Raw genomic sequence first — 11768 nt, 5'->3', positions numbered from 1 at the left:
CAGCTATCATTCAGCATAACGTCATTTACTTTCCATGTCTTTGTATGAATATGCAGATACCTGTTATTGGTGAGTTCAATTTTTATTGCTTGATGATCCGAGAAAATACAAGGAATAATGTCTATACTTTTAAATTTGCTGATGTTAGCCTTGTGACCTAAGATGTGATCAATTTTAGAGGATGTTCCATGGGCTGATGAGAAGAATGCGTATTCAGTTTTGTTAGGATGAAAAGTTCTACAGATGTCTGTTAAATTAAATTGTTGTATGGTGAAGTTTAAGTCCAAAATTTCATTGCTTAGTTTCTTATTGAAGGATCTATACTGACTGATCAATACTGACAAAGGGTGTTCAAATCTCCAACTATTATGGTGCTGGAGAGATTAAATTGCTCATGTCTGTTAGGGTCTCCTTTATAAATAGAGGAGCAGTCAGGTTGGGCACACACCTGTTAATAATTGACATCTCATCACGTTGAGTGTTTCCCTTAACAAGTATGAAGTGACCATCCTTGTTTTTCCTCACTTTTGTTGGTTTAAAGCCTAGTGTATCTGAAAATAAAATTGCCAGCCCTGCCTTTATCTGATTTCCATTTCCCTGAATTACAGATGCCCATCTCTTCACCCTGAGTCTATATTTATCTTTTAAGGTAAGATGAGATTCTTGTATGCAGCAGAGATCTGGCCTGAGTTTTTATATCCAGTCAACCAACCTGTGCCTCTTAAGAGGACAGTTTAAGCCTCTTAAAGAGTATCGATAAGGCTGGTTATACTTTGGGTGTCAAGTCTTTTGAAAGTCCAGTGGACGTTTTGAATTTTTTCAGCACTTTGGAAATTGGGTTTTGGTCGAGAATTTCAGAGTGACTTTACTTTGGTGGTAGAGCATTGCGCTGGTCATTATGGAGGATGGGTCTGAGGATATCCTGAAGAGCTTGTTTGGTTATGGCAAATTTCTTCAACATGTGTATGTCATTAAAGTATTTAACTTCTCCATCATAAATGAAGCTCAGTTTAGCTGGACATAGGATCCTGGGCTGAAAGTTGTTTTGTTTTAGGAGAGTGAAGGTCGATGACCATCCTCTTCTGGCTTGAAAAGTTTCAGCAGAAAGATCTACAGTCATTCTAATATTCTTCCCCTTGTAGGTTATGATTTTCTTACGTCTGGCTGCTTGTAGGATTTTCTCCTTCATATTAACTTTGGTGAAGTGAATTACAATGTGCCTAGAAGACGCATTATTTGGGTTGAGTCATGTTGGAGTCCTCAAACTGTCTGCTATCTGAATTTCAGTGTCTCTTGCCATGCTTGGGAAGTTCTCCTCAATTATCTCTTGGAGTAGAGTATCTGTGCCTTTTGGAACATCCTCTTCTCCTTCAGGGATTCCTCTGAGGTGAATGCTTGCTCTTTTGGAGTGGTCCCACAGTTCTCTCAGGGGAGGATCTGTTTTTGTTCTCTTTCCTTTTCTTCTCTTCCTCTTTGAGCATTTGGAAGCGTTCAAAAGCTTTGTCTTCAATGTCTGAAATCCTTTCTTCTGCCTGCTCCATTCTGTTACTGAGAGATTCTACTATATTTCTCAGACCTTTGAGGTCTGCAAGTTCTTGCCTCAGTGTGTCAAATTCTTTGGTGATTTTATCTTTGAATTCATTGAATTCTTCAGACAACTTTTGAATTGCTTCTTAGATTTCTAATTCCATCTTTGCCTCCATTCTGTTAATCTTATTTGCAATCCAAATTCTGAATTCGATTTCTGACATCTCAGCCATTGGTTTATGAATGGGATCTTCTATTCTGTCTCCTTTGTCATTCCTCGTGGGAGTTGATCTACTCTAATTATTCATGTTGCCAGAGTTTTTCTGCTGGTTCTGCCTCATGCTTATTTTTCACCATTTGCCTAGAGAAGCTGGCAAGGTGCAATCGAATTGAGGGCTCCTGGAGTTGTAATTTATTAGCCCTTTACCAATGAACTGGGACCGGTAACTGAGGCTTTTCCGTTAGAGCTTTACAAAGGTCCCTTTCAGAAGTATAGCCTGAAACTCTGAGGACCTGCTTAGTGTGGTGGGGCTGGATCGTGCTGACCAGTGTTCAGCTAGTCTCTGCTCAATCCTAGTGAATCCGTGACTTTGGGCTGAAATCTCAGCTTTGGAGATATATACCAACTATGACACCCCATCCCCAACAGGCAACAACTGGCAGGGGTGAATCCCACACTCCCACAACAATACAACCAGTGTACAACCTTTGTGGGTCCATGGGTGATGGGTGCAGGTGAAGAGTACCAAACCAATTGTTCCAGTCAACACAAACACCAATCTGGTGGGAGAGTTCTGGTGGGGTCCACTGGCAGGTCAATATGAGCCCAGTTGGAGGGACCACGGAGCCAGTGCCATTGTCTAGGGTGGTGCCGTTGTTCTGGGATACTGCTGTGCATAGGTCACTGGAGACTACGGGCGAGCAGGAAGGTGTTCCCAGCAGGCCCAAGGGTCACAGGAGTCAAATGGGAAGCCAGAGGATGGAGTTGCCAGACTCTAGAGCCTCAGGGGTCACAGGAGCCAAGCAGAAGTCGCCAGCCACAGGCCACTGGTTGCAGGAACCAGGCAGGAAGCTAGAGGATGGAGTTGCTGGCCAGACTGCACAGGTCACAGGAGCCAGGCAGGAGTCTCCAGTGCAGGCCACAGGTCACAGAAGTCAAGCTTTTTCGGCTACAGGCTGAAGGTCTCAGGAGCCAGGCGGGAGTGCCAGCCATCGGTTGCAGGACCCAGGCAGGGAGCTGAGGGCCACACGGGTCACAGGAGCCTGGTGGGAGTCACTGCCATGGCCGCTGGTTGCAGGAGCCCAGTGGAGAGCCCAGCCAGCCACCAAGAGCTGTTTAGCTGGGGACCCAGTGGGCCGTGGTCCCCAGTGGTCAATAATGCAGATCCCAAGCTATGCTCTTTCCAACATGGGGCAAGCCTCTCTCCCTTTGTGACCCCCCAGCTCTATTAAAGATATAGTTTAAGCACAACTGCCCCACAGCTCCTGAGGTGCCCTGCCCTAGCAAAAATCTGCCAAATGCTCTGGATTTTGCAGGAGGTAGTCTTCCAGATCACCAGGAGATGGCGGGGGGTGGGGGGTGGATTGGGAGTTCAGGAAGGTAGAGAGAATACCAGATAAACTTTTGGCCCAGGTAAGAGACTGCCTGAGCTTGCAGTAGTATCTCTCCATGAAGGGAGTCCCAGCCTTCACTGCTCTCTCCCTTTTGGTGAAACAAAAGGCCCTCTGTTCTCTACTCACCTCAAGCTGCTCTCCTAGGGGGTGGGGTAGGGAGGGGAAGGATTCCCATACTTTTTGGGATGGGTTTTGTACCTGAAATTTGTTTCCTTGGAGTCCCAGCTTGTCGCAGCAGGGGTGATTTGAATCCATCTATCCTCTCTCTCAGCTCAGCTCCCAATACTCCACTTTATTGAGTTATTTCTAACCATTATTCCTCCCTCTGAATGGGAGCCTCTGCTGAAAGGTGGCTGCAGTCAGCCATCTTGCCTCCCTCCTTCCATTGTCTAAATTGTTAACAAAAATGTAGAGTAAGACAGAAGAACTAAGGCAGAGTTCTTGGTAGTCATCCTCTTTGGGGATTATTCTAGATATATGTATCTCAATTAATACCATGTCTAGTAAATTATTGTAATTATAGACCCCACTGAATTTCATGTTCCCATAACCATGCCTTGAGTAGTTATATACACATTTTGTATGTGTAGTCTCATCTGGGTGGGAAAAGAAACATTTCAGTAGTTCTCAGTGCCTTGGGAATGAAGAACATAGCTTTCGTCTTTGAATACCTACAATAATAGGTAGCTCTTATTAGACTTACCTAATTCACTGTCGAGATAGATTACATCTCAGGATGTGTACAAGTCTTACCTCTCTTAAAAATTATTTACTAAAGCTATTGTGTTTTATTCTTTTTCTATCTTCTACATTTTTCACTGCTTCTTTCATAGTTAAATGTTTGTGGAATTGAACGAGACTTTCTTTGGCAATAACTTTTTTTCTAGATTTCATATCTTTAAATGTCACTAATAAAGGTATATTTTCATTTAAAACGTTTTTGAAAAATGTATCACTAATACTGATTTTTAGTGCTTTATTTGATTCTAGCATGTGTGAATCCTACATTTCCTAAATATTGAAAATAACAAAAAATACAAATGACAACTATAAAACCTCCATTGGAAGAAAGTAGGGGATTATCATTGCATATTGAAGGAAGATCACATACTTTGCCATCTTTAACACAATTTTAGCAAGGATTTCTAAAATATCAGTCATGCACAAAGAATTTTGAGGATTTGGAGATCTCACTTGCTTTGGAGATAGTCTTATTGATGTTGCTTCTTTTTATTCCAGTGATTCTAGGCAGTGAGGTGGACAGCATGATCTGCAGTTACCCCCAGATAAAAAGTCCCCAACAGACTCCCATTTTCATTGTCATTACTTCTATGGTACGGTAGTGTTCAAAAGAAGAAGAAGGGAAAGAGAAGTTCTACTAACCAGAGCAGAAAAAGAATAATGGAAAAGAGGTTGTCTGAAGATCCTGAAAAGAACAGATTAGATAAAGAGTTGGGCATAAGGGTCAACAGAAGAGAGCAGATATTTGAGGAATCACTAGGAGGTGACTGCTATGATTTGAATGTGTATCCTTTCCAAATTCATGCTGAAACTTAATCCTTAATGTGAAGATATTAAGAGACAAGGCCCCTTGGGGAAGTAAGTCAGAATGGCTTCTTATAAAGATCATTGCCCTATAAAATGCCTGGGGGAGAGAAGTAAGGTCAGGACCTTTGTGCCCCTTGGTTCCTCCTACCACTTGAGGACACAACATTCAAGGAACCATCTTGGAAGCAGAGATGGGAGCCCTCGCCAGACACCAAACCTGCTGGCATCTTGATCCTGGGCTTCCCAGCCTCCACAACCATAAGGAAGTAAATTTTTATTCTTTATAAATTACCCAGTCTCTGGTATTATGATAGCACAGGTGGACTAAGATAAGACAAAAAAAAAAAAAGAGTTGTGGGTTATTACAACAGGCAGCAAGGAGTTGATTGGGTACTGAAGAATCTACCATTGCATCTCTGGATGGAACAATGGACTGTGATCCAAGAGAAATATCTCTTAGGATCTTTGTAATGTTGGAAACTTGCTTTCATTCTTCAAGCCCACTAAGACTGTGGATTCCCCTCCTCCAGCTATCCCCATGGGGATGGGGCCACTGGTGTTTGTATCTTTGCCCAACAGAGATTCCAGCAAAATATCACCACTCCTTAGGATTGGGTAGAGGGCAGGCTAACATCAAAACAGAGCCAAACTATGCTATCTCACTAAACGGGTCCTTAGAATCTCTGCCTGTAGCCCTGAAAAAGATCTTTGCAAGCCTATAGGGACTCTGGTGGATGCCTGAGCTCATAGGTTTGAGACCAGCCTGAGCTAGAGTGAGACCCCCATCTCTGAAAAATATAGTTGGGTGTTGGGGCTGGCGCCTGTGGTCCCAGGTTAGTGGGAGGCTGAGGCAAGACAATCACTTGAACCCAAGAGTTTGAAGTTGCTGTGAGCTATGATGCCAAAGCACTCTGCTGAGGGTGACAAAGCAAGACTCTGTCTCAAAACAAAAAAAAAAAAAAGAGAATAGGAAATACTATAGAATATGACCAAAACAACAATAATAATCTTTCTACATGTGGAAAAATTACAATGGATGGAATCTGGACCAGTAAAATGAAAACAGCAACTTTTTTCCCCCACCTGACCTCATCATTGAACTTATGAACAAGTTACTAAAAGGCCATCCCTAGGGAAAGTGTACCAATGGAATAATCAGGATGCAATTTTAACTCTTAAATACACTGTATTTAAACTTGTTAACTTCTACTTCCCAGGCAGACCTCAGTCATCTCAAGGGGCCAACAACGACTAGCTAGTCAGATTAGTAATGAATGTCATTATTTGATGAAAATTTTGAGTCTGAATACCAGTGCAACTTCAAATGTTCCAAGTTTCAGTGATGTGATAAGTAAAGCCCAGATGTTATCTTATACAAGGAAGAAAGAGGCAAGATGAAACATACCCTTGTTCTAAGAAGTGATCTGATAGGACACAGGTCTCTTTCAAAGAAGTGTTTTAAAATAGTGCCCTGGATCAGTGATATAAGTGATGTAGGAGGGGTCAGGGTCAGCATGCCAGTCCAGAAAAACTTTGAGCACAGTACGATCTTGAGGTGGGCTTCTGGGGTCTTCAGTGTTTAGCAAAGGATTCAAGTAAACCTGAAGTGGACTGAAGCTCACTGGAGGCTGGCAAATGGTAAGAATCTCCCCCCAGACCCCAAATTTTAGAAGATCAGAAAAACCCCTTGTCAGTAACTAGGCCAACAGTTGGGGTATACATTGGCCAGGGAGCAGAAGCTAAGTATTGAGCTTTTCATAGAAAGAGGCAAAGTCCAGTTCTTACTCAGAGTCAGTACTTTCTAGCAGATGGCATAAGGGGAACTATAGCATATACACTATGAACTCCATGCTCTTCAAACTGATGAAAAGGCAGAGCAATTGTTCACATAGTGCATTGCTCAGTAGGTACAGTCTATTTTAATAATGGGAACAAAATTCTATCCAGACTGACCTAGAAACTAAGTTCTAGTCTGCCATTTACTAGCCGAGCAAGTTAAACTCTTAAGCCAAAGTTTCTTCATCCAAAAAAATATGAACAATAAAGGTATCTATGCATAGGACTGAAGAGTCGCCTTAATGGAAATGATGTCTGTAAAATGATTAGCACAGTGTACAAATCTTAGGGTACTTAGCATCCAATAAACGTTACCCACTATTATTGGGTAACAATAACTTTTTGTTGAATGTCTGAATGTTTCACATAATACCTTCACAGTTGGCTTGTAAAAGTATCATGTTGAGCCCTGTGAAATTGCCTGCATGTTAGGAAATTGCATGCATGATACGATACCATTGAGTTTGTACCTTTTTTCTTTTTTTCCCAAATCATATGCTACCATTGTTGACCTTCAAAAACAAATTTCATCACATTCAACATATTAGCACTAAAGGAATACAACTTTGCCTCTTCTTTCTGGATCCTGCTGCCAAAAAGTACTCACAGGAGTTTCTTCCAGAAAGTACTCGTGAATTTTTCCAGACATATAGAAAATGTTAATCAAGAATTCTTATAAGGACAAAATATGTCTTGTTTGAGTACATGTGATGTTGAATGCTACAGCCAGTCTAAGTATCTCCAGAGGCCACCTATATTCCAAGCAGGAATAAAAATCTGCAAGACTGAATTTTCCTCTTAAGGTGACTCCAAATTTGAGCTAATATTTCTATCATGAGGGTCAATTAGGCCATGCAAATATACCTTAAGTCGAGACATTTTATATTAACTATCTTTTAATAGTAACAACTAGCTAGTAGATGAAAGGGTTATCATTCTTCACTCCCACTAAAGGAGGAATTTTGAAGATGACATAGGAAATTAGCATAAAAAGCAGATGTGACATCAAATCTCTCCCAGAAAATGTTAGATAAGCCTAAGATGACATAGGAAATTAGCATAAAAAGCAGATGTGACATCAAATCTCTCCCAGAAAATGTTAGATAGGCCTCCCACGAATTCCATCCACTCGGCATTTTTTTTTTCAATCTCAGGATGAATAACAAAGGAAAAGATGACTATATGTGCTTTGGTGAGTAGTTAATATGTCCTGGACAGTCTAGTGGTTTCTTTCATAGACATGGTTTAAGTTGCATCTCATAATAATATTGTAAAATAGCAAACTGTTATTCTGGCAAATGAGGTCTTAAAGAGAGCAAGTGACCCAGCACAATCCAAAGCTTTTGAGCTTTGGACATCATTTAATTTCGACATAACCTACATTCACGAAAGCATCATTTCCCCCAAATTTATATGCTTTTTTAAATGCATACATTCCCCTAAAATCTAGTCATATAACCAAAAGTAGCAGTTTTCTTGACTTATTTTAAAGCCTCTTTTCTTTGCAGTTTTGGTAAACTGAAGTTCCTTGCAACCTACCTTTATCTCCCAGTGATTAAGGGCTATTTATAGGTCTAAACTGGGAAAAACTGGCAAGAGGGTGGGGGAGGGCACAAGTGTTGCAATCAGAATCAGAATAAAGGAAATTCTGGATGACAGTTTTGTCCCTTTGACTCTATAGAGAAGATGGCATTTCAATCATCTTTGAGCCCCCTAAGGTCCTTGTGTATTTAAATGGTGAATTAAAAATTTATCTACGTGTGGAATCTTGGACATGTCAGTTACTGTTTCTGAAAGAAATGGACCAGGTAACCTGGTAGGGCTCTGACACTGTGGGCATCTCGTATCTTCTGAGGCCACTAGTCAAGTTGTGAAGGGAATATCTGAAGAACAAAGAACTTGAGAAGCCATGTGCTTACTTGCACAAAAGACTTGATAAGCTATCTTTCCAAAGATGAGCTCTCTTCTGGCAGTTTTTCTCCAGGCACTATCTATCATAGAAGAAAGTAGCTACTACTAGTTGTTTTCTTTGGAACAAGGGAAGAATGTTCCAAGTCAGAGTTTATAGACTTGTGAACTTTGGGGGACGGTGTTTTTCATTGAATAATAACCAACCTATGGTCTAAGTCAGTACAAAACTTCTCTACTCAGGAGCCTTACTGCAAGAGACCATTTGCAGTAAATGTACCAAAGACCTTAGGTACATTCCTAAGGACGTGATCAGTCACAAGAAAGAAATTTCATTGTCATCTTATGTTTTTCCCTCCTAAAACTGATACAAACCTTCCCACTACCCTATATTCTCTCCACGTTATTGTTTTGTTGTGTTTTTATTTTGTTTTTGAGGCAGATCTAGCTCTGTCACTCTGGGTACAGTGCCATAGCTTGTCTCACTGCAACCTCAAATTCCTGGGCTCAAGTGATCCTCCTGCCTCAGCCTCTGGAGAAGCAGGGACTATGGTCATATATGCTAGCTTTTCTATTTTTGGTAAAATCAGGTCTTGCTCTTGCTCAGGCTGAACTTGAAATCCTGAACTCAGGTCCTCCTCCCACCTCGGCTTCCCAGAGTGCTAGGATTTATAGGTATGATCCACCATGCTGGGCCACCACAGTTGCTTTGACATGACATCATTCTCCAAAATTTTTCAAATTAAAATTGATCCTTAACAAAAGCTGTGCTATGTGGATTCTGGAAGTTCACTTTCTCCGTTAATGCAGCTCTGTATCCTCTGGATTCTAGAAGATACAGACTCCAGTTTAAGAAGCCTGCATGCATCTAACACTAACCACTCCACCTCTCCAGATTTATGTAGAGAATGAAGTCAGCAAAGCATGCAACTATTTGTTTGCAGAATACCCAGCATTTGGTTCAATATTTAGGCATCACAAGGTTGGACTATCTGAGCACTCCAGACCATCTTTTGAAAGTTGTGTCCCATTGGTTTTTTTTAATTTCTTATAGCATAAATGTGTACATTAATGCAATCATGGGGTACAGTGTGCTGTTTTCATGTACATTTTGAAATACTCTCATAGAATCAGCTTGGGTGATAATCTAATTGGTTTCTTTTTTGCAATAATGAAAGCACTTCATATACTCTAAAGTTGACATAACATCTACATAGAGCCTAACTTACATCTTTACCTTGTCATAATAATAGTGGCAACAATAAAAAGCATCTCTTTGTTTTTGGAACAAATTTAGGCATAGATGAGCTATGTTTTTTTTTTCTAGGTTCCTTGTAAGTACTACTTGTTGAAAGTGGAGGCAGGTCATAATATGATGAATGAGAAATTTTTTTATTAATATGACACTAGTTGATGAACAAATGCATATCCAAATGAGCAAAAAACGCATTTAAATTCAAGAAGGGACTAGGATGGAGTGGGGAGGGGGTATGACAAGCTTTCATCAAACAAGTACAAAATAGGAGTATATGGCACACCTCCTGGGTGAAGGGCTTAACTGCAACTTGGACTTTAGTGAACAAACACAAACAATCTTATGTACCCTTATATTAATATGAAATAAGAAATTAAAAAAGAAGTAACAACAAAAGATGTGAAAAGTGAGACCAATATTACAAGCGATATTTTAGATCATGGATGTCTTATATAGTACTCTGAATTTCACAGTATTTGTCTAGGTTTGATTTCAACTTCTCTTTTTTAAAAACCTTGTACAATGAAATAAAACCAATGCAGGCTCTGCTCTGTACTGAGACACAAGGGCATTGAGATGAGGCAGATTTATGCATGGGAGGTAGGGTGGACTTCCTGAGTCTAAAGAGGATAAACTAAATAAGAACAGAAGGTACCACAGGTATTTTTATTATCATTGTCATTATTATTATTATTATTATTACTTCTGGTGTCCTAATGAACTGAGGAATTCATTTTGTTTTCACTGTACTGACTTAGGTCAACCACAAGCTACAATGTAGGTTTTGAGAATGAACTCAAAGGAGTCTATTCAAAGATCTAGGAGCTTAAAACTGTGGGCACCTGTGAAAACTTACGTCATGGGTCCCAAAGAATTCTACCTTCTCTTTGTTCTCATGCTCTTCCTCATGAAAAATGAATTAAACCAATCTCCCCTTCTTTCTACCCTAAACATAATTTCTAGCCAAGCACTTTCCCTTTACTCCACAGAAGAGAAAGAAGGGAGGTTCTTTTGTTGAATTGCTGGGGGCAGCATTTACTAGATAACTCACAATGTAGATTGTAATTATCTCTTTCAAGTCAGGAAATACAGTAATCCAACATATTTTGTCTCAGATTTTAAGTGCTGTCTTTCCAGTAGACCATTGAGTTTTACCTAGTGCTAAACTTTAATCCATCAGATAACAAAGCTATTTAGGAGATATAAAGTTTAGAAGAAGATAGTATAGTTCCCACTAAGGAAAGCCAAGAGTCAGACTGTGTTCAAACCCTTGCTCTCCCTCTTTCTAGCTGTGTAAGTTCAAAAATCCTCATTTTGTCTCCATGGTAGAGTGCTGTGGTGTCATAGCTCACAGCAATCTCAACCTCTTGGGCTCAAGCAATTCCTTTGCCTCAGCCTCTCAAGTAGCTGGGACTATAAGTGTCCACCACAACACCTAGCTATTTTCAGAGACGGGGTCTCCTTTAGCTCAGGCTGGTCTCAAACTCGTGAGCTCAAGCAATCCTCCGATCGGCCTGCCAGAGTGGTAGGTTTACAGACATGAGTCACCACACCCAGCATCAAAACCTTTCTCAATCTCCTTATGTGTCTTCATCTGTTCAGTGAGGACGATGATAGTACATGTTTACTAAAATGGTTTTATGGATTAAGTGAACTAATGCACAATTAACTACTTCTCACCATGCATGACAACTAACATGAAATTACTAATGATAAGCTTGTGATGAGCTTCTGCCCTCAGAGGCCCAGCCCTATCCATTGGAGACAGGACATACAGATGCAGTAAAAGACAGTATATTAGTCCTAAATTCATAATACTGTGAGCAAGCAATACAGTATTTCTGAGGAAAAAGAAAAAGATTTACTAGAGTGGCCTAGGAAGATTTCTAGAAAAAAAACAACACAAATCACAGAATCTGAAAATTGGGTAGATTTAGATTAGGCAAAAGAGAGGAGTTCTAGTTGGAAGCAGAATAAAAGTACATGAAGCAACAAGGAGGATGTGAGTAAGAAGCCCATGAGTAGACCATGTGGTACCGAACAGGAATAACTGAGTGCCTTAGTGGGATTAGGCTAAAAA

The sequence above is a fragment of the Otolemur garnettii genome, unplaced genomic scaffold, assembly GCF_000181295.1.
Source record: "Otolemur garnettii isolate 467f Iridium unplaced genomic scaffold, OtoGar3 scaffold00209, whole genome shotgun sequence".
Taxonomy (NCBI): Eukaryota; Metazoa; Chordata; class Mammalia; order Primates; family Galagidae; genus Otolemur; species Otolemur garnettii.
This window is presented reverse-complemented; position numbering follows the sequence as displayed.